Source organism: Mus musculus, chromosome 1 (assembly GCF_000001635.26).
Source record: "Mus musculus strain C57BL/6J chromosome 1, GRCm38.p6 C57BL/6J".
Lineage (NCBI taxonomy): Eukaryota > Metazoa > Chordata > Mammalia > Rodentia > Muridae > Mus > Mus musculus.
In genome coordinates, this window is record NC_000067.6 from 126,147,094 (window position 1) to 126,174,485 (window position 27,392).

General features: G+C 42.6%; 1 protein-coding gene across 21 annotated transcripts in view; it reads right to left on the reverse strand.

The window, feature by feature from the left end:
- Window positions 1-27,392, reverse strand: part of Nckap5 (NCK-associated protein 5) — a 917,161-nt gene that overhangs the window by 233,458 nt on the left and 656,311 nt on the right. The window lies entirely within an intron of this gene.

Genomic DNA, 27,392 nt, shown 5'->3' on the forward strand with positions numbered 1-27,392 from the left:
CTGCCCCTTCTCGGTTTCTGTGGTTCCAATGATACAAAATTGCCTTTCCCAGGAAAACTAAGCTGCATGTTGACCTCACTAACAAACAGGGATGGCCATGGCCTTCTCTGTCTCTTCTCTTTATTGTTGGGTCCCAAACTGAAGTTAACAGAGTAAGAATCACCTTCAAGTTGAGAAACAACTTTCACTTTACCAGACATGCTGCCTCCTTTACAGACTTCTGGAAACCAAACTGATGGAGTTATGCATACCCCTAAAGAGATACATTTATTTTAAAGTAAAAATTCAGTGTGACCTCGGTCCCAACTAGAGTAAGAGACACCAAGACTCCATGATGAGTGAAGTTATTCAAGGAAGCTAAATCTGTGTATTTCAACCCGGGGCAATAGCTCCTATGTCCTGGTACTCCCAACAGTTTGAGTTTGTACCCAAGAACCCATTTCCAAAATGCCAGGCATAGTGGTGATCACTTAGAATCACAGAGTTGGAGGTAGAGACAGGTAAATTTGGGGGGCTTCTCTGCCAGCCAGCCTGCTGGACCTAACTGGAAATTTCTAGGCCACTGAGAGGCCTCACACAAAACAAATGATGATAAACAAACAGAATACTGTTGACAGCACACGTGGAAGAAGAGCAGAAGTGATGCACAAACAGTTACCTGAACACACGTGTATGTGCAACAGAAAACCTATATATTTTACCATCCATCAAAAATATTTTAATAGAATCATGGATCAGTGGGTAATGGCTCTTGCCACTCAAGAGTGACAAGTTGAGTTATGTTCCCAGAACCCATGGATATAAGGAAAGAGCCAACTCCTCAAAGACCTCCGCACATACATTCTGGCATCCACAGGCTCAGTCCCCCCCCCCCCCCCAATACCCAATACAAATAAATAGATAAATAAATAAACATGTAAAACTAGGATAGATATTTCTGTGGTTTCATCAAAAGGGCTATACTGCTGTGCTATAGCAACCCAGCAGAAGAAGTATTCCCTGCCTTCAGTATCCCTAGAGGTGAAGAAAGGATGCAGCAAGAATTTAACCAGGTACGAAGGAAAGCAACGGCCCTGAGATATTTCTTGCCTAACTTTTTGTGCAGCAGTTATGCTGCTACAAATCCACCAGAACATAATGTGAGTGGTAACGAAAGATTTGGAGGAGAAGGGAGGGCAGACCCGTGCTCTTGCTGTACTGTACATGTGCTGGACCCCCAGAGGCTCATCTCCTTGTGACTATTTCATCTGAGACCCATGATGCCCCAGGGTTCCTTGGCTCAGTCTGTACTCCTGGGTTAAAGCTCCAGACATCCCTCTAACTACTTTGTCCCTTAGCTTTGCACCCCATTTCTTCTGTTTTGCAGATGTGCTTCTCTGGGGTACCTCATCCTCTGTAGGAGACTGCATTCCCCCATCCTGATGCTATCACATAAACACTGAATACCACTGGCTGCAAAGAGAGCCAAGAACTTCATTATACCAACTCTTAAAATGCCATCCACGGCATTTAAATTCTACCATAAAATCAGAAATAGCTATTTTATCATGAAGGGATTAATAAGTTTACCTTTTAAACTAATGGACTATAATGGGCTCCTTAATTTTTGCATGTAAAAACCTCTGGGTTGGGAAACCTTCAATTTCTCCTTAATAACTCATCACTATAAATCAGAATCCTTTAATATACTGTATGACACCATTTCAGTGAGCCTAGAGGAAAGTGTTACCATTTTCCTCGTGGTGTCTCAGCCACAAGGAAGTACTGGTTGATTCTGGAAGGCAGTGTTCAAAGCCATTTCATTTTATCCCCTTCCACAGAAGATATCAGATATTTAAGAACTCTCATAAAAGATCTCCCCCTTAGGAATTCTAGAGTGACCTGTTTCTGTAAGATTTCACTGGTGTCTCTCTTGCCAGAAAAGAATAAAAAAATAGTTTAAAGTCTGTCATGACATACTCAGTATACATTTTATTCTATAATATTGGCTTTTTTCACGACCGGCAGTTAAATATTAATAGAACTCATTTATTGGGTCATTTCTCCTCCAATTAAAATGGTACGCTAATAATAAGTGTGGTGATGACTTTATAACACTGGTAATGACAGTGACGGTGTTATTATTGGGAAAGAACCACACTGATCCAGTTTTGATTCTTCTCTAGAGCTTTGTGTTTCCATAGATTCTATGGCAGGAGGGGGAAAGGAGACACAGCTGGACTCAAAAGGTCAGCACAGTGTAAATAACAATGCCAGCCAGAGACACAGAGCAGGGAAGCAGTCAAGAAAAAAAGCAAATCAAAGCAAAAAAACTCCCTGCATTTTGAATATGGTTAACTCTCAATGTGGTGCCTAAAGGTCTTCTGAAGTGAAAGGCTATCTGCCACAGCCAAATACCAAAAAAGAATCTCAAAGATGCCTTCAAATTTCCTGGTTTCAAATATCTTATAACAAAGAAGATAAGGATATCCACAAGTTCATTTAGAAAGTTGGGAATATGTTGAATCACAGTTTTTGTTTGTTTGTTTGTTTTTTTGTTTCTTTGTTTTTTGTTTCCAAGACAGGGTTTCTCTGTGTAGCCCTGGCTGTCCTGGAACTCACTTTGTAGACCAGGCTGGCCTTGAACTCAGAAATCCACCTGCCTCTGCCTCCCAAGTGCTGGGATTAAAGGCATGCACCACCACACCCGGCCTTTTCACATTTAATAAGTGAGAAATTAATGTTTTACCCTAAAGACCTACAGTCCAAAGTGAAAGCAGAAACATAAATTTTCCATCCATCCATGCATTCATTTCTCTCTCTCTCTCTCTCTCTCTCTCTCTCTCTCTCTCTCTCTCTCTCTCTCTCTCTCTCTCTCTCTGTCTCTCTCTCTCTTAGATAGGCTCTCATTTTACAGTAACTAGCTGGACTGGAATTCTTTATGTAGACCAGGCTGGTCTCAATCAATTGAGATCCACCTGTTTCTGCCTCCTGCTGGGATTAAAGGTGTGTGTCACCACACCTGGCTGGATCTGCTTTTGAAACAGGTTTGCAAATGTGGGAATTGTTTTGTCACAATGTTTTTAAAAAGACAAATGCAGGAGTCAGGTGACACAGAATCCTGAAGCCTTCCTTGGTATGCCAATCTAGGTCTGGTAGGAAGACAAAAGGAGACAGTGACCTCTGAAGTATACTAGGACCTATACAAGCTGTCTTCCAGATACCTTATCTCTTCTTACATTCTTTTAGTCCCTTTTCCCTCTCTTTGTCATTTGCATATGTGTGTGTGTGCTTGTGGAGACCAGAGGTCAACCTTGGAAGTCTTTCTTCAGGTACCATCTACCTCATTTTTGAGACACTCTCATTGCAAGCCGTTCCCACTAATTCAGCTAATCTAACTGGCCAGCAAGTCTCAGGGATCCGTCTCTCTCTCCCTGCCTCCCCAATACTGGATTACAAACAGATGCCACTGTCCCGAGATTCTAAATGTGGAGTCTAGGCATTGAACTCGGGTCCTCATGCTTGCATAGAGTCTAGTTACCCACTACATCCCTTTCTTTCTTCCTTTCTTTTCTTTCTTTCTTTCTTTCTTTCTTTCTTTCTTTCTTTCTTTCTTTCTTTCTTTCTTTCTTTCTTTCTTTCTTTCTTCTCATCGTTTCTGAAATGACTTTTGTAAAGCCAGTTAACGTCTGTTTCTAGAAAGAAGCTTAAGAATCACCCCTCTGGTGGCTTACATCAAAGATGCTGTGTGTTTAATGCTATAAATAGGATTGACATTCTTTAGCCAGTTTGGGGGATGTTTGCTTGATTACTGATGTCTCTTGGTGCCAGTTCTTGCCTGCTCTTTTTCCCAGGTGCCCAGAGGACAGCAAGCTCTGGATGCTAAAGTGTGAAGCCCTTCTTCAAAACAGGATAGAGAGACATAAGTCTGTCGGGATCCAGCACCGCATTGTGCTATGTGTTCTGACGTCACCGTTCTCAGTGGATGGTGATTGATGAGTGCTCAAAGACTCAAGCACTGTCCTGGAATATTCCACCATCTACTTTTGTCTTCTCCCCAGATTTAGATTGGCATGCCAAGGAAGGCTTTAGGATTCTATGTCACCTGACTCCTGCTTTTATCTTTTTAAGTGCACTCACGCACACACAAGCATATGCAAATGACAATGAGAGGGAAAAGGAACTAAAAGAATGCAAGAAGAGATAAGGAGTAGAAGACAGCTTGTGTAGGTCCTAGTATATTCCAACTCAAGGGCCATGCAGGACTACTGTGGACTCTAGGCAGTTATTCTCATTGGAAAGCAATGAATCTAACTTAATATATTTGCACCCCCCCCTCTCTGTGGGTCAAATATACTTACAGAGTCCTCTGCACTAGGGTCCTCTGCAAAAGCAGCAATAACTCTTAGCCACTGAGCCATACCTCCAACCACACCAGTGTAAAATTTTAGTAGCAAGCAGTGTGTCTTGTCTACTGCCTTCAAACCTATGTTCAGCTGAGTAGCCCACAGCGTTCCTTCAAGGCCACTCTCATCCACTGCCAGACAGGGGTGCTTATTATCAACTTCCTTTTAAATTAAGTGCCTGGTGCTAATTCATGGGAGGAAGGTTTATGTAGAGTGTTATCTATGCCAGTTCTGAAGCCAGAATGTGCATAACTCATTTTCAGAATTTCCCTTTCTTTGTCTGTGTGCTTCTCGGCATGGTACTACTCATGTATTTGGTATGTATGTGCATGTGCATATATGCATGGCTATGTGTGGAAGACAGAGATTGATGTCATGAGTCTTCCTCAAATGCTCTCCACTTTATTTATTGAAACAAGATCTCTTACTGAACCCTGAGCTCGACGAATTAGACAACAGTGTCCAGTGAACTCAGCAATTTGCTTCATTCTTGTGTTCCAGTTCTGGGATTACAGGCATGTGCTACATATATGACTGTTTTTTTGTTTACATATATGCTATGTATCCTATGTATGCCATGACTGAACTGGGATTCTCTGGCAAGCACTTTGCCAACTGAATCATCATCTCCCAGGCTCCAGTTTCAACATTTCAATCAGGTCTCTTAGAGGAAGTAGCAATTACTATGTCTCTGAATTTTGAAGACAGATGGTAGGCAGGTTAAGCAGACACTGATAATCCCTGCGGTAACACCCATCCCCCAATGTCTGCAAAGACTGCCTTGACCTTCTGTACCTAAACCTCCTCTCCTGCTCCGCAATTCTCCTGCATGGAGCTGCTTTGGGTGCCAAGTCAACGGTGGCCTTCCCACGCCTCTCAGCACAGGCCTGGCCATTCAGAGAAGACTGCCCCACAGTGGCTGACCCAGAGGTGATGCTGCCACTCAAGTAGAATTAATCCCAGGACCTTGGCTAGGAAAAGCTTCCTTCTGACTGGCATGGCTGAGAGCCCAGGATCTTGAGAATCAGAGATAAGAATGGCGAAAAGAGCCTGGTTCTTAAGATTCTGCCTGCACTACAGAAACACAACTGTGCCTGGTGGCGCTTCAGAACAAATTAACCACCCTGGCAACCCCAACCGGTTGGAGTTGGGTTTTCCATGGTTTGCAACTAAAATTTCCAAGCACTCACCCAGAGAGGAGGAATGTGGAAACATCAAGTACAACACCCCCCATCCCCCCTGACACTTTGCACAGCTCTGGTTGTAAGGTTTGGTGAGATCAGGGAGGAGGTGTGCAGAGCAACCTGGAAAAGCAGCTAGGAAGGTTAAGAGCCAGCCTTCTCGAATCCAGTTCAATGGCTGCTATTAAATAAGTTGGTGAAATTCCCCTCCCCTGCTTAAAATACTTCAACAATACCCGAAAGGTTTCAAGATTAAGGTCAAACTCATCAGGTTGGCACCCAAGGCACTCAATGACCTTGCTGTTCCTTCTCTCTGGTTTCATCTTCTTCATCTGTCCTGTGGGTGCCCTGTCTCCTTGTCAAATCCAAATCCTCATAGCTTTCTAAACATATCCTGCCACTTCCTGCCTGTGAGCACCATGCTGTATGCATGTTATCGTGCACTCATTAAGGAGCTTCAGAACTTTTGCGTGTGTGTCTGGCCTTACAGCAGTGGGGACAGGAATACTGAGAAGTTAGGGAACACCAGGGCAGGGCAATAGAAAGGGTCTAGACACTGCACCAGAATGCATGCTCTTTGTTTTCTGTCTCAATTCATTTCAATTCTTTCAGACTTCTGGATCATTGGTGTTTGTATTTTCAGGCCTTGTTACTTCTGTATTGTGGTGTATGTGTGTGTCCAAATGTACATTCACATGTGTTTCCAAGTTTGTGGAGTCCAGGGGACAACTTAGAATGTCATCCCTAAGGTACTGGCTACCTTGCTCTATGAGACTGGTTCTTGCATCATTCTTGATCATGCTGAGATGTCTAGGCTGGCTGAACAGAGAACCTCATGGATGTGCCCACCTTTTAGTTTTTGATATGGGTTCTTGGGACTGAGCTCAGGTTCTCAGGTTTGCTAGGTAAGCACTTTACTGGATGAGCCAACTCCTTTGCCTTTTCTTGAGTCATTCCATAAATGATTTTTTTAGTATCCCTCTCATTCCAGGCATGGTGCCAGGGGGTGGGGCTATTAGGGTGAATGACATCAATGCAGTGCTTGTCTTCCTAGTGCTGTTGGTAATCTACGCTTTACACCTGACCTTCGTTGGGAAGGCTTGCTGGCTCCACATGGCCTCTTTGCTCATACAGGCAGAAGGATCTCCACCACTGCTGCTGCTGAGAAGTAACCCCCTGCATTATTTTCAATGGTTGCCTGTGAGTTATATCAGAGACTAAATGATGGGCTAAAAGGAGAAATGTAGGGAAGAGGCCAGGGATAAATCAGCACGGGAAGGAATGCGCTGTGTCTTACATGCACCTAGGATCAATTTTGTTACAGCTCAGCGAGGGAGGCTCCAGATTGCAAACCAGCCTGCTTGCACTGGGTTGGGGATGAGGCAGACTGCCAGCGTGCCTCACAACATATGGGATTTCAGTGTTTCATGTTTGCTTTATTTGTCAGTAAAGTATATGGAGTTTCCCAACCCTCTCCATTCTGCAGGATCACAAACAAGGCATACTTCCTTTTGTTCTAACCAGGACAAAGCTGAACTCATCTAATAGATTCTTTGCAGAGAATGAAAGATTGACAACTCAAAGCAGGGCTGTGGAGATAGCTTAGTTCTTAAAGGGAATGCCATGGAAGCATGAGGACACTAGGTTGCATCCCTAGGACTTATGTAAAAGTCTTGAGTTCCCGTGCACAACTGGAAACCCAGCCATGGGGAGGTAGAACAGGTGAGACCATTGGCCAGTTAGTTTAGCTGAGGTCTAGAGAGAGAGAAAGAAATACTTCTGATGTTGACTTTTGACATCTACTCATGCTTTACACACACACACACACACACACACACACACACACACACACACACACACACATGCTTTAAATATTTTAAAAAGCAGAGTATATACCACAAATGGATGCTGAGTTTTAATGAGTTTTCAGGTCTTATAATAAAAGGTGGTGCTAGGAAAAAAAAAACATAATTATTTTATAATTATTAATTGATTAAAAATAATTACATGGCAACAGAATTATAATAAAACGAGAGATGATTGTTGAGAAAGAAAAAATGACAGGGAAATGTATAGCATCAAAAAAACATTGGAGAACATCAAAATATGTGTCTGCTCTTTCCAGGCAAGCACACAGGATGGTATGAACGGTTTCATATTGACTGTTGACTTGATAGGATCCAGAATCTCTGGACACATCTGTGAGGGAGCTTCTAGATTAGGATCCTTGAGGTGGGAAGACCCACCCTGAATATGGATGGCATCAGGGCTAGGGACCTGGACTAAGTACAGAGGAGAAAGCTAGCTGAACAGCAGACTCCATCTCTCTCTCTCTCTCTCTCTCTCTCTCTCTCTCTCTCTCTCTCTCTCTCTCTCTCTCTCTCTGTTCTGGACAATGAATGCAATATGACCCATGGGACCCTCTTCTATGGCCATGTCTGCCCCATAGACTCATAGACTATATCCTCAAACTTTGTTTCAAAATACACCCTCCCTTCATGAAGGTATTGTGAGGGATTTTTTGTTTTGTTTTGTTTTGTTTTTGTTTTTTTGCCATCATAGCAGTAAGAAAAAGAACCAAACCCACGAAGTCTGTAAGAGTTTAAATTGTACTTAACCCATGTAGTCTGAGCACAAAGAAGAGATAAAAGCTGCACATAAACTAAGCGGCTGGGTCCATAACCCGTAGCTGGGGTTTGAAGGACTCAGGGTCAGGTTACCTGCTTCTGGGGAAGGTAATCCCTATGGACCTCAGTTGCTCCTCCTGGTAGGGACATCTGCAACCTTAACCGTTCCTTGCCTTTCAGGAGACAGTTTGCATAAGCAGAAAAATATTATATTCCATCCAGGTAAAAATTCATTCATTCATTCATTCATTCATTCATTCATTCATTCATTTTTGTAACAGCAGTGGGTATCAAAGATGGATTCATTCTTATGCTGTACTGTGAGCCCAGCAGACAGTTTGATCCTCTCAAAAAGACTGTTGTTGATGGAAATTTTGTTGTAGTTGGACAACTAGAAGAGAAGGCAAATTACAAAGACTGAAGTTTTTAAAGTTTCCCTGCCTAAAGATTCAAGAAATAGAAAATGTTACAGGATGCCCCCCCTTTGTGTCATGTGCTATGAGATGAGTTACCTTTTAAATGCAGCCTAGTAAATCCTAAAATGTCATTAATTCTTTTGAAATTATATGAAATTTCCTCTTATCAACACAGATCAATAGAATACAAACAGGCATAATTGACAAAAGACAATTCCTCACAGCTAGTCTAGGCTAAGCCTTTGGCATGGATGAGATTATGGGAGGTTTAGGTGATATCTAATCTCAAAGCCTCAAACACACGTTGGGGATTTCATTTGACTAATCGTGGTGATTATTTGGGTATTAGACAGAGGGGCTTAGGAGGTTGTAAAATCAGGCTGGATCACATCGAGTGACAGAGGTCTAACCGTCCCCTCTCACAACTGAAGAATTAACATAAACGTACTCAAGGTGCCTTGCACTGTAGAGTTAAGAAAGGAAGCAGGTCAGGGCAGATTTCCTCTTAAGCTAAGGGGGAAATGAAGTTTTGATGAAAGCCAAGAAGGAGGCATTGATCCAGATGTGCATGCATCATGTCTTCCATCTGCAGAGAGACTGGCTACGTGACGCTCTTGTTCTTTTGGAGTGGTTACTGCTAGTATAACAGTCACTTTTACAGTTGAGGACATAGTAGGGACAGAATCAAGTAGGGAAATAATCTCTGAAATTAGTCTAGGGAGATGAGACAGCCTGTAAACTACTTGCTATATAAGCCATAAAGACCAGCGTTTGAACCCATGACCCATGTAAAATAGTGGGAGAGTTGGGCTTTGGGGTGTGTGCTTATAAGCCCAGCACTGTGAGAAACTCATCAGCCAGCTAACATAGCCTGGCCATGGAGAATTATGGTCAGCAAGGTAATCCCATCTCAGAGAACCAGGGGAGATGGCACCTGAGGAACAGCACATGATGCTGACAAGGTTAGTTCTTTCCACGCAAACACATTCGAAGGCACCTAATATCTCTGTCTCTCTGTCTCTGTCTCTGTCTTTCATTCTCTCTCTCTCTCTCTCCCCCCCCCCCTCTCTCTCTCTCTCTCTCTCACACACACACACACACACACACACACAAATCTAAAAGCTCTAAAATCAAAGTCTGTCAACTACAAATGTTATGCTTTGCTGTTCTAACGGCCAGCCACAGGGCTCCTAGGATAGTTTTGCATTCTCACTGTGCCCTGTCTCAGGGAGAAGGCATAAAGCTACACTTGCATCAAATGTTCTCCAGGATTAGAGAATTGTTTGCTAAAGCCACATGTCATATTAGATTCTGCTACTATAACAGAACCCATAGACAATCAACTTAGAAAAGGTTTATTTGTGGGCTGGGAAGATGGCTCAGTCAATCAAGTGCCACGTAAGCATAAAAATGTGAGTGCTAACTTCAGAATCACATCAAAAAGCCTGATGTAGTTCATGCATGTAATCCCAGCACCCGGAGATGGAGATCCCTGGGACTTGTTGGCCAGACAGTCTAGTCTGCCTACAGTTAGAGACCTTATCTCACAAACAAGACTGACAACTCTGGTTGATGTATGGTTCTCATAGACAAATGTGCAGAGACAGCAGCATACACATAAAAGTAAAGGAAGTCTGCACTATGGCTCATGACTCTGGGGAGGGGTGATAACCCATGGTGTGATGGACACATTGCTTTTAGGTCTCTGGGAGGTGGGGTGTTACATAACAATGGGAGTATGTGGCAGAGCAAAACTAACCACTTTATGCTTAGGGGAGCAAAGAGGAAAAGTAGAAGGGACTAGGGTCCCACCATCACCTTCAAGTGTATGCTCCCAGTGGCTAAGGCCTTTCTTTTTCTTTCACCAGGACATCATTTTTTTTTTTTTTTTTTTTTTTTTTGGTTTTTCGAGACAGGGTTTCTCTGTGTAGCCCTGGCTGTCCTGGAACTCACTCTGTAGACCAGGCTGGTCTCGAACTCAGAAATCCACCTGCCTCTGCCTCCCGAGTGCTGGGATTAAAGGCGTGCACCACCATGCCCGGCCAGATATCATCTTAATGGTACTACTATTTCTGTCTGTCTGCCTGCCTGTCTATCTGTCTGTCTGTCTGTCTGTAATATGTATACATGTCTATGGTAGTCAAAGTTCAATCTTGGGTGTTGTACTTTAGGTTGGCTGGCCAGAAACTTTCAGAGATATACCTGTCTCTCCTACAGCAAGGATTCCAAGGTTGCATCCTATCACCACACCTGGCTTTTCCCACAGGGGTTCTTGGGATTGAACTCGGATCCTAATGCTTAGAAAGCAAGCACGTTACTGACAGTTGTCTGCCCAGCCCTAGTACCTCTTAATAGTTCTTTCCCGGTACCATGACTTCAGCCTATGTGACGTAGGGCAACACTGAATATGCAAACTCTAGCACATTTATAAAATATGTGTGTCTATCTGAAGGCAAGCAGCATTTCTTTGTCCTTATAGTACTCTTAAAGCCACAGAAGTGATGAATTCTGTACACAATGCTAGGCTGCATGATGCAGCCCTTAAGGGGTGAGAATGCCTGGGGACTCATTTCAGCTTTACCATGTATTAACCACTGATCCTGAATACCTTATTTTCCTTCCTTATGAGTCATTTGCACACTAGTTATAATAATATTGCCTCATTGTCATTGTCAGAATCTCCAGATTTTTAGAAGAGAATTATTTATTTATTTTAAATTTATCCATATGTGTGTCTTTGTGTAGGTATGTCATCGTGAGTGCAGATACCTAAAGTGGCCAAAAGTGAGCATCAGATCCCCCAAAACTGGAGTCTGGGCTATTGTGAATGCCAGACCTTTGGTGCTGGGAATCAATTTGTGCTATCTGGAAGAAGAGTCTATGCTCTTAACCACTAAGTCAGGTCTCTCAAACCTGGATTTGATAAATTATCCACAACATTCTTGGAAAAATGGCCAACATATATGTAAGCATATGGTATTTGAAAATAAAATGCTTGGGTATTCTGAACTTCTGGGCTAATATCCACATGAGCAGAGGGAGGGGGAGGGTATGGGGAATTTTCAGAAGGGAAATGAGAAAAGGGGATAAATTTTGAAATGTAAATAAAGAAAATATCTAGGCCGGGCATGGTGGTACATGCCTTTAATCCCAGCACTCCGGAGGCAGAGGCAGGCAGATTTCTGAGTTCGAGGCCAGCCTGGTCTACAAAGTGAGTTCCAGGACAATCAGGGCTATACAGAGAAACCCTGTCTCAAAAATAAAAAAAACAAAAACAAACAAAAAAACAAAACAAAAAGAAAGAAAGAAAGAAAGAAAGAAAGAAAGAAAGAAAGAAAATATCTAATATAAATCAGAAAAAAAATTCAATGCTTAATGACTGGCTGTTCCTTTGCACTTTGATGTCTTCCTATTACTCCTTAATTGATTGCACTTATCGCAACCAATAGATAGTTTGAGCGCTTGGCAGACTCCGAGCAACTCCATCTCTTATCATTTGTAAGAAACAGAAGGATACATAATAGCCAGGACATATACACCTGTTTCGTAAGATGCTTTGCAATTATTTATTAGCTGCTGAAAAACTCAACCGGGCAAATGGAGGACCAGGGCAGCCATGTTAACATCTAACCCTCATTAATGTTTCATGGCCTTTATGGCCTGAGAAGATGAATGAGTTAGCAGCGGAAGAGCTTTTCCTCAGCCCGGCTTTTGCAGGTACTTGAGCATACTAGAAAAGTCAATCGGATGGAAGTTCCTAAGTGGATAAATGGTTCAAGGTTGAGGTTAAGAGAGCAGGTAAAACCAGTCTGTCAGGTGTGACGTGAAGCTCAGCTTCTTAGATGAAACTTAAACACTGCAGACCTGGTTTTGCTGGGGTATTTTTATTTGAAACGAAAAAAATTGAATGTGCTAGTTTTAATGTATACATTACAAAATGGAGCTGATAATTACCTCTTTATTCTATGAGACAGGAAAAGAAGTAGATAAGAAATGAAGTTGGAGAGATTTTACCCAGATTAACTCTATTTCTTCCTTATCCCTTTCTGTATGTGTGTATGTGTGTGCATCTTTCTCTGTGTGCAAAAAGACCAGAGGACAGACCCAGGTATCAATCCTCATCCGCCTTTCTGTTTTCAGGCAGGGTCTCTCACTGGCCTAAAACTCAACAAGTAGACAGACTATGCTGGCTGGCCAGAAAGCTCCAGGTATTTTCTGCCTGCTTCTGGCCCCTGGCTGGGCACTGGGACTATAAGTGCATGCTGTCATGCACCTAAAACTCTCCCTCCCTCCCTCCCTCCCTCCCTCCCTCCCTCCCTCCCTCCCTCCCTCCCTCCCTCCTTCCTTCCTTCCTTTCTTCCTTTCCAAAGCACGGATTCTGGGGATCATACTTAGGTCTTCATGGTTGCCAGGCAAGTACTCTCTGGTTGAGCCATCAAACACACATACACAGACACAAATACACTATTTTTGACACACACATTGCAAAATCAAAGTGATTATTATTTGGTTAAGAGAGAAAATGAGTAGATAAAAAGAATCAAGTTAAGTCAAATTATCTGCAAACACATCATTTGTTCTCCTTCAACAGAACAGAAACAACATCATGGCATGGGGAGTGTGTTGAATAAAAAGTCAACATAGGGCCCAAGAGATGAGTCAGCAGTTAAGAGCACATACTGCTCTTTGTACAGGACCCAAGTTCAACTCCCATCACCTCTGCCAGACCACTCATAACTACTTATACAGCCAGTTCCAGGAGTTCTACACACTCTTCTGGCCTCCAAAGGCTCCTGTACTCATATTCACACAGGCTCATGTATGCACATACACACACAATCAAAAGTAAAAAAAAAAAAAATGGTAAAATGTAGTCACAAATATTTCCTGACATATGTATACTCCTCCCTTTTGTGACTTAGTCAATCTTCCCATCTTGATATATAATCTATATCCTCACTCCAAGTCATGGTACTTAGAGAAATATGAAAGACTAGAGGGAACTGTGTCATAGCTCCAAGCCTAAGGGCTTCCTGCCTTGGTATTCATGTGCTCACTCTGTCTTGCCTTGTCTCATCTCTCGTCCCCCCCCCCTCCCCTCTCCTCTACCCTCCTCTCCTCTTCTCCCTCCCTCCTGCCCAATCCCCTCCATCTTTGGGATAACCACAGGAAGTCTGGCTAAGCCAATGGGGAAAAGAAGTAAGGGGGAACAGATATGACCCATTGTGACACTCCATCACTCCAAATCGTCAATTGCCAAGCCTGGACATCAGACACATTACTGAGCCATCTTCTAGAAGTATCCAGGTGACTGAACTCTCAGGAGGGAGCCTGCACCAATGCAGTAGGTTCTGTTTTAAGCCGTTACCAGGACACTAGGTCACTGATAACAGATGACTGGAATGTTCCTGACATGAAGTCAGGATGAGAGGAAAACAATGGAGAGATTCAACATGAAATTACTATGGAACACATTTATGCCCCTCTTCCATTTCATATGTGTCCATTCTCAAATGAATTTGAAGATGAGATAATTAGGGTTAGATAAAGTCATGAAGGTTTAATGTTGTTAAAATAAACGAACAAGAGACCAGAACTGTTTTGGCCAAGTGACGGCTTATCAAGAAGGCAGCTCACTGAAAACCAGGCAGCAAGCCCTCATCTGACACTCATATAATTAGAACAGTGATCTTGGGTGTGGCATGTTCTAGAAGTCTGGGAAGTAAATGCTTGATATTCATTTTGTTATAGAATCTAAACTAATAAACCAAGCAAATAAGTCTGGAGTTGTGGGAAATCTACAAGACACTTCTTTCATGCTATGGTTGTCTGGTGCAGAATATCAAACTCTGTGGTTACTGGCTAGATTCCATTGGTTTTGCTTGATTGAACTATCAAAAATGTTAAATATTCATGCTATATAATTTATATTTAAAAGTCTGGAAAGCATTTTGAGAGCACATTTAATAAAATTCAGAGTAATGATGTTTAAGAGATTTTTTTTTTAAAACAGTGAATGGTGGCATACTTCTGCAGTCTTAGCTCTTGAGGGGTTGAGGTAAAAGGATCACTTTGAATTGAAGGCTAGCTTTAAATGTATATACTAAGGCCAAGGGAAATGTGGGTAATACAGGAAAACATTGCCCACAAACAGGTAAGGGAAGGAGAGAGGAGACAAGAATGGGGAGAAAGATGACAAGAAAGAAGAGAAGAAGAAGGGGGGGGGGAGAAGGAGAAGAAGGAGGGAGAGTGGAGGGGGAGGAGGAAGAGAAGGAGGAGGGGGGAGGAGGAGGAGGAGTGGGTGTGGGAAGGGAGAGAAAATGGGCACTCAAAGGCCTGGGAGCAGGCAAGTTGAGCTCTGAGGAAGGATGCCCTTAAGCTAGCTCTGCGAGCCATCCTGTGCACTGTAGGAGGGGCTTGTGCTTAGTGGTATTTACTACACTTCTTTTGGGTGTCTCTCACTGATCCCACTTTTTTTTTACATTAGCTTTTAATTTTTAAAAAATTTATTCTTGAAAATTTCATATATGGATTCTATATGTCTTGATCATATTTTCCTTTCTGCTTTCTCTTCCATTTTCCTCAACCCCACCAACACATCTACCTCCCAACTTGCTTCACCATGCCCCCACCACCTCTCCCTCCAGACCTGCATCAGTTCAGAGTCATCCACTGGGCCATGGGTCATCTTCCAGTTGCCATGCTCCTGAGGAAAAGTGATTCCTCCTCAGCAGCCATTGACTACCAATGACTTCAGCTAGGGTTGAGACCCTGAGAACTCCTCTCCCGGAATATTTATCTGGCTAAAACGTGTGCAAATCGTGTGAAGATAGCCACAGTGATCAGCCATGCCATCTCCAGAAGACTGTATTTCACAACACTCCCCTCTTGTCTCTGGATCTTACATTCTTTCCAACCCCTCTCTTGCAGTACACCCTGGGCCTTGTTGGAAGGCTGAGGACCTCCTGCTGAACACTCAGCCATTTATTCTTTCATGGCTTCATTTAGCATCTGGCTAACTTTGTAGTATCTTCCAGATTCCAGTCATTGCAAAGGTCCTAGGCAACTGAAGGAGAGGGCTGTGAAAGACACTGCCCTTCTACTGGTCTCAAGTATCCTCGCTGCTCAGTTGCATTTTAACAGGCTGGTATAAGGTGGCTGATTCTTCCACCCCTATACCCTTTTTCATCACTTCTGATTCTAGAACCAGCTATATGAGCTCTACAACTCAGTGTTTGTGGCCCACCCTCTCAACCCCATGTGCTCAAATTCCTGATATGAATGGACTTGAACGTGAGACCATCAGGAGCCAAGTGGGCTTAGATGAAGCCAGACTGAGCCACCACGAAGGGGTTAATGCCCTTGTGAGAGCAGGAAGAGCGGCATGTCCACGTATTTCTGTGACCAGGAGCCTCATCTTTTGCTAAATGCCTTATTATCAAGGACAGAGTTAGGGAGTCTTTATGCAGTTCCTGCTCAACCTCCTGGGCATCAGACCACTTGTGGTCTTTCCTGCGTACAAACCTGCCCTGTGTTCTTCAAGCACTCTGACAAGGTAATAAAAGCCTTGGGTCAGGGTTCAGAGTACCTGGTTCTAAGATCACTGGTGGAGACCTGCTTCCTAGAAACAAAGTCAGACAACACAGTCTGAGAATGTATGTGAGAACTCCTTACACTAATTTGCCTATCCCCTTCTTCCTCAAAAGTTACCCCTCCCCAACTGTCATGAACCTGTTGAGCTCAGACACGTGGGTACAAAAAGTTGAATGGAACATGATACTTTTGCTAGAAGTTAGTTGAGTAAAAAGATAAAAGGATACACTGTAATTAAAAATACATTTAAGCAAAGCTAAATTTTACTAGTCATATAAACATATGGAGACACTAGTAAATGACAGTGTATATTAAGTCTATAGGAAAGAATCACCACATTATTAATCTATGGGGTTTCCATAATTACCTCTGGGTCTCCCCAGGAGAACTTGGTACTCACAAACATAACAATGTATTACTGACTCCTCTACTGTAGTATTAATGTATGATGTATTCAACTTACTTTATAAATGCACCTATTCCTATAAGGTATGTCCTAAAACTCAAAAAAATGGCAAATATTACTCTTTTTCTCCACATTATTTTAAAACCTGTAGATCTGAAATGGGGAGATGGCTTACTCAGTTAGAGCATCCTGTGCAAGCATGAGGACCTGGGATAAATCTCGAGAACACACATACACACATACACACACACACACCATACGGATCTTTGCTTAGTATCCACAAACTTTCTCATGTGGAATGCCATGCCCCACCTGTATATATTAGGCTCTAGCATCTTTTTTTTTTTTTTTCAATTTCAACTTGCCTTTTTTTTTTCCATTTTTTTATTAGGTATTTAGCTCATTTACATTTCCAATGCTATACCAAAAGTCCCCCATACCCACCCACCCCGATTCCCTTACCCACCCACTCCCCCTTTTTGGCCCTGGCGTTTCCCTGTACTGGGGCATATAAAGTTTGCGTGTCCAATGGGCCTCTCTTTCCAGTGATGGACGACTAGGCCATCTTTTGATACATATGCAGCTAGAGTCAAGAGCTCCGGGGTACTGGTTAGTTCATAATGTTGTTCCACCTATAGGGTTGCAGATCCCTTTAGCTCCTTGGGTACTTTCTCTAGCTCCTCCATTGGGAGCCCTGTGATCCATCCATTAGCTGACTGTGAGCATCCACTTCTGTGTTTGCTAGGCCCTGGCATAGTCTCACAAGAGACAGCTACATCTGGGTCCTTTCGATAAAATCTTGCTAGTGTATGCAATGGTGTCAGCGTTTGGATGCTGATTATGGGGTGGATCCCTGGATATGGCAGCCTCTACATGGTCCATTCTTTCATCTCAGCTCCAAACTTTGTCTCTGTAACTCATTCCATGGGTGTTTTGTTCCCACTTCTAAGGAGGGGCATAGTGTTCACACTTCAGTCTTCATTTTTCTTGAGTTTCATGTGTTTAGGAAATTGTATCTTATATCTTGGGTATCCTAGGTATCAGTGAGTACATATTGTGCGAGTTCCTTTGTGAATGTGTTACCTCACTCAGGATGATGCCCTCCAGGTCCATCCATTTGGCTAGGAATTTCATAAATTCATTCTTTTTAATAGCTGAGTAGTACTCCATTGTGTAGATGTACCACATTTTCTGTATCCATTCCTCTGTTGAGGGGCATCTGGGTTCTTTCCAGCTTCTGGCTATTATAAATAAGGCTGCTATGAACATAGTGGAGTATGTGTCCTTCTTACCAGTTGGGGCATCTTCTGGATATATGCCCAGGAGAGGTATTGCTGGATCCTCCGGTAGTACTATGTCCAGTTTTCTGAGGAACCGCCAGACTGATTTCCATAGTGGTTGTACAAGCCTGCAATCCCACCAACAATGGAGGAGTGTTCCTCTTTCTCCACATCCTCGCCAGCATCTGCTGTCACCTGAATTTTTGATCTTAGCCATTCTGACTGGTGTGAGGTGGAATCTCAGTGTTGTTTTGATTTGCATTTCCCTGATGATTAAGGATGTTGAACCTTTTTTCAGGTGTCTAGCATCTTTTAGAAAGAAATTACCCAAGAGTTTAAACACAGAGAAACAAGCATCAAGTCTGAGACAGGGAATTGGTACAAGGTGAAAAGCAATTTAAGAAATTGGAAAATCATCCCAGGAAGAGGAGGATATGACCATTTGTTTTTTTACAGGCCATGGTCCAAATCAATGACCTTCACAACTCACTGAAACCTAAACTGAGCCAATGGCTATAAAGAAAAAATGGTACTCCTGGCACTCGCTAGAGGGTTGAGGTGACAGTGAACTTGCAAAAGTAGCAACTGCTAAATGGAAGGTAGTCATCACAGGATCAATAGTTAGGGTAGTTGTTTTTCTTACATCTGATCTTGGGCCAGAAAGCAGTTTAGTTTTCAAAGAAGAGCTAATATATGCAATGCTGCATATTTTATGACACTATTGGGTATACATCTTTGTTATATTATTCTTATAAGCATGGATCTTAATCCTGGAACACTAGCTTGAGCTTTCTAGTTTCTTGTGTTAATAGACAAAAAAAAATTGGATCATGGACATGGACACAGGGTTAGAAACAGACATGGAGAAGTTTATTAAGAAAGGCAAGGTACCCTGTAAATGGGCAGTGGGGCTGAGGAAAAATTCCCGAAAGCCCTAGACCAGGATGGAGACTTATGACCACCACAGGTCATTTAAACAGCATCCTCCTCTCTATGTTTATATAATGTGGGTTTTTCTAATGCATGCTTTATGTAGGCCTGATGGGGAAGAACTTCCAGTCTTCCTCTACCAAAGTGCTTCTTTCACATATAATCTTCATCCTGTCTTCACCCCAGGGCACAATACAATCACCCCATTGCCATCCTGTAGCAGAGACTACCTTGAGCTGGTAGCCATAGCACATAACTGAGCAGAGAAAGTAAGAGTAAGAGTAAGTAAGTTGGACTCCGAGTGGAAGGAGGGGAGGCTCATGGAACTCTCCCTTGGGGAAGGTCAGCCTTCAGTGTTCCCAGCTGGAAGATGCTGGAGTACAGCTGAATGTTAGCTCAAAGAGACATGCTATGATGCAGCTTCTGTGACATACTCATAATGGGGTGACACTAGGTGATATGGTTGCTTCAGGGTCACTCATGGTCTTGTAAGAAACCCCTTTCTTGTGCTAGTGAGCCTAATAAACTTACTGGTTCAACCAAGATGCACTATGGTAGAATTGCTGCTTCTGTCCTTTATTTGTGCCCTGTCTGGGGTGAATAGATATTTTCCCCCTGCTCTTCAGAAAAAGTAAACACAAGAATCCTAGAATTCACATCTTAAAGAACCATTGTGGTGGAGGTGGTGGTGGTGGTGGTGGTGGTGGTGGTGAAGCCATACTGGGTAGAAAGTTAATACTGAAAGAGGTTTACAGGTTTCATAAATAAGACATAAAGAATAATAGGTGGGCCAGGTTGCCCCCTTCACACTTCCAAACAAGATGGGAGGCACAATAGATCAGGAGTCTTTAGTTGGGCCAGCTCAAAGCAACGGCTGAACTTCCTAGCTTAATGGAGCATGTAGAGTGTTCTCACCCTTTCCCCCTAATGAATTTTCCAATTTCAGAGAATTCCAATCCACCTATACACAGTCTTTTATTTTTCTACATTCCCTTACTGCAGATTGGATTCTGGGCTTTAGAGAAAAGTAGGACCCTTTCCTGAAAGTGTGTACCCTGGGAAAGGAACTGAAAAGTGGGTCACACAGAGGGTGACATATTAGTCTCCTGCCTGTTAGGCTAGAGGATTTGCTCCTTGGCATGGTCAGGTCTTATATTTTTGAGAGAGAGAGAGAGAGAGAGAGAGAGAGAGAGAGAGAGAGAGAGAGAGAGAGAGAGAGAGAGAATGAATATATCTGTGTCTGTGTGGGGGTAAGTGTCCATGCATGTGGGTTCTCTTATGGGCAAGAAGAGAGATTCAGATTCCCTGGAGCTGGAATTATAGGTGGCTATGAGCTGCTTAATGGGAGTACTGGGAACTTCTCCACTCTTCCAGCACCTGGTCTGTTCTAAGGAGTGTGTTCCTGTTTGTGTGTTTGTTTGCTCTAATTAAACCCTTGACTGCCCACTTTACTACTGAGTCTCTTTCAGGAATACAAGAATAAAGTCTGCTGTTAGGGTCTGGAGACCTCCACAGCACCCCATCTCCTTGGAGAGTACAGCCATTCGGAGGAAGTCTCCATAACGTACTCAGCTGTCTGTTGGGCATCGAACCTGATGAAGCATTGAAAGAAATGAAGAAAGCGCTAAAGACAAACAGACATGGTTCAGTCCCGTTACTCCTGGCGAACCTTCCTCACTCTCTTCTGTTTCTACTTTTTAACCATGAGCTCAATGACACATGCAAATTAGGCCACACATCTGTTCATCTGTAACTGTTCCACTGTACAGGAATTGGGTTGCACCTGCTTCGCCCTATGTGACACCGGAGGCAGGAACTGGATCTGCTTCTCTGACCCACTCTGCTCCTAGCATAGTGGCTAGCATGGAGATGCTTAGTAAATGGCGACGGAATGAATCCTGTGAGTCTACTTCTGGACCCAATCTGAGACAGGAATACAAATGGCAAGATTTTTTTCACAAGTCTAGTGTAAAACAAATGCTAAAACGTCATCTCCTCTGGGATTAGTGCTAAGTACCTTTAACTGCATCTAAAGAGCAATATTTAGTCGCCTGAAACATCACAAAAAGCACAGAGAAAATCCTTCAGCACTGTTTCAATCCCAATTAAAATTCTTCAACCCAAAAGCATAATGTTGATCTGATCAAAAATGTATGAGTTGTTTTTCTTTCTGTCACCAATAATTTAAAGACAGGAAAATGGTATTTAAGATTTACATATACACGTGGAGCCCAACCTCATTATGGTGATTGGATCTAGAAGCTGGGGAGGTTTGAATCTTAAATGTATTTTCAGAAAAAAGAATGCACTTTCAGAAGGGAGACAAAGGGAGCTCTGACAATAGCTCAGATTCACTCACTGCTCAGCAGCAGAAGAGCAATGTAGATTGTCCCAACTATCTTCAGAGTTTCTATTCATTTAGCAAATTAGCATGAAAGGGGGTTTTGGCTCCAGGGAGCCTGGCCTCTTCTCCACAGGGTCTTGCTTTTGAGATCTTTGAAAGAAGCATTTCAAATACAGTACACATGATTTACTCCCATCTTAAAGGACAGAATTAAACACTCATTATAATTTCAGACATAAGCTGTTGGCGCATTTGCCCTGGAACAATGTCTACCAATGTCTCAAAGTTTGCTTCTTGGTGGGGGGGGGGGGCAAGAAAAAAAAAAACAAGGAAAAAAATCAGATACAAGCATGGATAAAGTCTAAGTCACTATGGCAACAGTAATTACAAGGAGTTATGGGTAATATCAACTGTGATGGTCTCTATATAGAAAAGATGTTCTCTCTCTCTCTCTCTCTCTCATATGCATGCATGTGTAGTGTGTGTTTGAGGAGTGGTAAAGGAGATGTCAGGACTCCTCTACCACTCTGTACTCTGTCCTTAGAGACCGACTCTCACTGAATTCAGAGCTACACTACCAGTCAGAGTCCCAGTGATCCTCTTGTCCCCATCTCCCAACACAGCCTGTGGTTACAGGTTTGCATGGCCTCACCCAGTTTGATATATGGATGTTGGGCATCCAAGCTCAGGTCCTAGTGCTACTTACTACCCACAGTGCCTTAAAGATAGTCTTTAAAAATTAAGTAATGAGCCCAACTCAACCTTGAAAAATCAAAGTTAAAGGAAAAACAACTATTTTTAGGAATAGTCAGCTATATTTATTAGGCTGGTCTCAAACTCATTTTCTTGTCTTTGCCTCCCAAAAGCTTGCTGGGATTACAGACATGTACCATTGTACTTAACTGAAAATAATTAAAATCTATTCATTCTGTCTTTACTAGAGAATGTAGAGCCAGGCAGTTAAATCTAGTTGATGTCAGGCATTCCTCTTTCACCCATAATAAGGGAGTCACGGAAGATACCTAATGTGGTCAGCCATTTCTAAAGATGGAGGAGGATGGCATGGGCATCTGAGGTCCGAGCCTGGGCCAACATAGGTCTCCTCATAGACAGCTGTTCCAGTTTTGTCTCATCTAATTAGGGCTATGCCATTCCTCTTGTCACTGGGGTTGGTTAACATGCTCAGGGCTAAATCAATGAGTGCCTGGCTTGTCTCTGGCCACAAGGGATTGATTCAGGAAAAAAACCATAATTGCTTCTGGCTTTAGTTCCCTGAAGGTAGGTATCTAGGAACTGGGCCTCCATAGGGATTTTGAAAAACAAGGCTCTGCAGTTTTTAAATTCTTTCTCTTTGGAAAAAAACTTTTTTTATTTTAAAAATTTCCTATATTTATATAATAAAATAAGATTATATTTACTCTCTAACTCCCCACATGTTCCCAAAAACAGGTACCCTTTCCAACTTCCCATTTATTTATTTATTTATTTATTTATATAACTCACTAAAATGCAGCATCCACTGGAATATGGGAAACTTACCAATGGCCATATCCTCAAAAAAGAAGGATTGATTCTCCTTCCCCAGAAACTACCCACTGCTAACATCCTCAGCAAAGGATGGGGCCAAGAGTTCATCTATTCCATCTACGCCGAGATTTGGATTGTCCTGATGGAGGGTTTCCTGTCAGAGTTACTTTAGGAGATGTATAAATGTGCATATCGCTTTGGCTGACTGTAGTCATCAATGAAGGAAGCTGTCTCAAGAAGTATGTTAATGCAGGAAAGAGCATGCCAATGAAATTGCATAAAAAAATGCAGCTCAGACATTTAGCAGACTATAAGGCAGGAGTTCATGCCACGTGTGGCTTCTCAATGCAGAGCAGTGAGGCCGGAGAGATGGTTCAATGACTAAGAACATGTACTACTCTGGCAGAAGGCTGGTGTTCAGTTCTTAGTACCCACCTCAAAAGGATCATAAGGGGTTGCGACTCAGGTCTTGGTAAGCACCTTCATATGTACAAACACACTCACATAGAGACACATAATTAGAAATAATAAAAAGAATCTTTAAATATATGATATGTCACAGAGGCAGCTTTCCATATGATTCTATCCCATGACCCTATTAAAGAAGACCTACTGGGCCAGAGCTCATTTTGGAAGGTGAATATATTTTTGACAAGTGAATGTTCAGGCTTCCTTTCTAGGAATTGAAAAAAAAATGCTTGGAAGGCAAATCAAATAGGTGTGAAAGGGCGGTGTGATCTGGTTCAAGGCTGTTAGGAGAGGTGGAAGAGGAGGGTGGGAGGCAGGGACATACTAACATAACACAGGAGGAGATTCTAGATACAGCAGTCAGTCACTTTCATTTAAGTGGTTACGGTTTCGATGGTTAGCTCTCACGGCCAACTTGATCAGATCTCGAGTCACGTGGGAGATGGTCCTCTAGGCATGCATGTGGGCAACAAGCTTGACTATGTTAAATGATGTAGGAAGGCACATTGTAATTGTGGTCAGGGCCATTCCCGGAGCAGGAATTGGACTGTAGAAAACGGAGAAAGCAAGCAGGGAAGCACATAGCATCAGATTATTCTTCTCGCATTCCTGGCTGTAGATGTGTTATGACCATCTCCCTCAGGCTCCTGGTGCCATGACAATGATGGGATATGCCCTGAACTGTGGGCCAAAAGAGACTCTTTTTTCCTTAAATTGCTTTTGTTATACTATTTTCTCGTAGCAAGAGAAAGAGACTCTGAGAGTGAGAAGGTGATGCAGGCAGGCCTTTGCCTAAATCCTACTGAGAAGGAAGAAGAACAGGGGATGTGTTAACAGCATGTGTTGATAGGAGACTGCTCACGGGGTGGTGTCATAGTTCATAAGAGGATAGCTGACTGAAGAATCAGCCTGTGAGGTTGTAGCCATGGTACAGCTGGTAAAACCTGATGTCATTAATCAGGAATGACAATTCAGGCAGAAGAATGAGTTAAGCCACCTTAAATAATTTTGGGAACCTGTTTTATATAATTTGTCTAAATGACAGTAATGGAAACAGCCTAAATCTAAAATAACAGGGAAATGAATGGCTAGATAAATTATGGTACATTTAACTGAGTCAGGTAAGACTATGCAGTGAATTATTAATGTTTTCCTGTGCAACATCCAGGATTAATAGTAATTTCATGCTACACACATTCCCATCATGAAGTTCCCCCCTTCTGCAGCATGGATGGGGGGGTTCATGTTCATTTCAATGCCATCTTCCTCCCATCACTAAAGGAGCCCTTGCCACTCCACCGCTTACAACTACACACAGCAAAATGCTAAGAAAATAATCCTAGATGAAGAAAAAATAATTAACAGATTATTTTTCTTGTGTAATTAAAGTTTCGAAAGTTGAGAAGATAGATATAAATATGGAACGAGGCATATACCAATATTTCAATGGTATAATTATTTCTGAGATGTAGGGCCTGTAGTATGTTCCCATAGCCCATAATATTTTCTACTTTTTTGAAATGGGCATGTACACACTCTGTAATATTATTTGTTGACTCTGTGTGTGTATTTGAGCATGTATATACAGGTGCTCTTTTTATGCCTCTGTGTGTGCATGTAGACGTCTGATATGACCTAAGGTATCTTCACTGCCTTCTACTTTATTCTCTGTGACAGGGACTCTAGCTGAACCAGGACCCCATCAATTTGCCTGTACTGACTGGCAAGTGCAGCCTTTGAGTCTGTCCCTCAGTGCTAGGATTGCATGTGTGAGCTGCCAAGCCTGGCTTTTATGTGGATGCTGGGGCCAGGTCTTAGGTTCTCATGTGTATGCAGCAAACACTTTATCCACTGAGCATCTCCCCAGCTCTCAACTTTGTAATTTTAAAAGGACATCGGCTATAAAGCTGGATTTGCCAGAAGCAGAGGGTAAAATAGAGATATGCGTAGAAGTGATTTATGAGCAGGGATTCTCAGGAGGAAAAAGAGAAATGAGGAAAGTTATGAGAAGAGGCCCAGCCCAAATCAAGTCCCCCTGGGGATGACTTGAAGCGTGCTCTTCAGAAATAAACCGAGATTCCTTCTCTACTGACAGCTATGAGATGAGGGCCGAGGCTGTGCAACTTTAGGCTCTTCTCATACGTAGAGAAATATAAAGGAAATCTATTAACCAAGACACACAGGCTTCTAAAGCCTTTTGGGAAAATGGTACAGGGATTTGAGGATATGCATAGAATACCTCTTCTAAATAGCTGGAGATATCTACAATATGAAATCTTTATTGTTTCACTTAATAAATGTGGAAAGCTTTATTTTGATAACTATAATTATTTTTTTAAAATATTGGGTTTTTTTAGGGGCATGCATAGATCACACACAAACCCTGTCATTTTACAGAAGAGATGGGTAGTGGCAGATTGTAGGGTCCTATAACCAATGCCCCTGAATACTGAAGGATGGAGATGCTATCATAAGGTCTTTGAGCCATATAAGTTCCTATAATTGAGAGATACTTGTTAAGACACCATGTAGTCTACTTATCTTTTCAGGGCTGGCAAGATGACTCAGTCAATAGAGTCCCTTCCTTATATGCATAAGAATCTGGATTTTATTCTCAGAGCCCAGAGAAACAAAAACACCAGATGTATTAGTGTGTGCTTGTAATCCCAGTGCTGGGGAGAGACACGAAGATCCCTGCTTGTCAATGACCAGCCAAACTGGCCTAGTCAGAGAGCCCCAGGCCAGTAAGGGGTACCACCACCACAAAAAATAAAAGTCATGCAGCTCTTGACAAATGATGTCAAAGGTTGTACTCTGGCGTCTATATGTATTCATGAGTATACATGCTCCCTCTGACACACATGCATGCCTGAGCATGCACCCCGCAACATACACACAAAGAAAGAAACAAACAAGCCGAATCACTAACAAGATGTGCTCTGCTCAGGGAAAACTCAACTTCAGTGCTTCACTGGGATCTATTTCCTTGGGAATTAACTTATTATCAAGCCATAGGCATAAGACATCTTGAGAAAATGTTATTGATTTTTAGAAAGTTAACCTTATATTTGGACACTTTGCAAAATTCCCTTAGAATTAAGATACATTGCCATCTGAGGCTCTTGAATGTTTTGGGAGGCAACACACTAACTGCCTATTTACAGCTTTGTCCCAAGAATTATGACATTGTGGGTACAGTAGCATGAATGACAGAGACATCTCTTGCAGGAGGCGGGTGCGGCTGCATGGGCCAAGATGGCGCCCTGGCCCATTGCCAGGTCCCATGAACCCCACATGTTTACTGCCTTGCCTGAACATGTGCAGTGAAACTGCATGTGTAAGCTGCCTGCCAAGCTAGACTATTCCTATCCATCAACCTATCTATGACCGACCTGAGCTCGTGCCTGGAGCGTGTGTGATTCTGATTGGATGAGGTGGTGTGGAGCGAGATGAGGTCAGTTGCCGCGAGTATAGGGAGTATAGCCCTTGCTGCAAAAAGGAGAGGGAAAGAAGAAGCTGCTGGGGAAGAGAGCTGGAAGTGAAAAAAAAAAAAAAAAAAAAAACAAGTAAAGAAGCTGCTGCATGAACCAGCCTTGGTGTCCGTGACGTTCTTGTCTCTGTGGGTCGGGGGGACTCTGGCAACCTCTGTTCTGACTTGAGACTGAACACTGAAAAAAAAGTGTGTGTGTGAGTGTGAGTGTGTGTGTCCATAAGTGCAGTGACCACAGAGGACAGAAGAGAGTATTGGCTCCTCTGGTGCAGATGATATAGGCAGTTGTGAGCTTTAGGATGTAGGTGCTTAGAACTGAACTCATGTCTTCTTCAAGAGCAGCAAGCGCTCATAACTGCTGATTCATCTCTAGCCTGAGTCAGAAGCCTTATAAATATTTCCAATGGGAAATTTGTGAAAAGTATACACTAAATATCAATTTGAATTGATATAGTTTGAAGAAGTATGCCCCCTCGAAGACTTAGGTGTTTGAATGGTTGTTCCACAGGCAGAGGCACTATTAGGAGTTGTGACCTTGTTACAGGAAGTGTGTCACTATGAGGGTGGGATTTGAGCTCTCCTATGTTCAACCTATACCCAGTGTGGGACACAGTCTCCTACTAGTGCCTGTAGATTAAAATGTAGAACTCTTAACCTCCTTCTTAAGAAGCTTACATGCAACTATGTTTCCTGCCAAAATAACAGACTAAACCTCTGAAACTGTAAGCTAGCCCCATGCAATTAA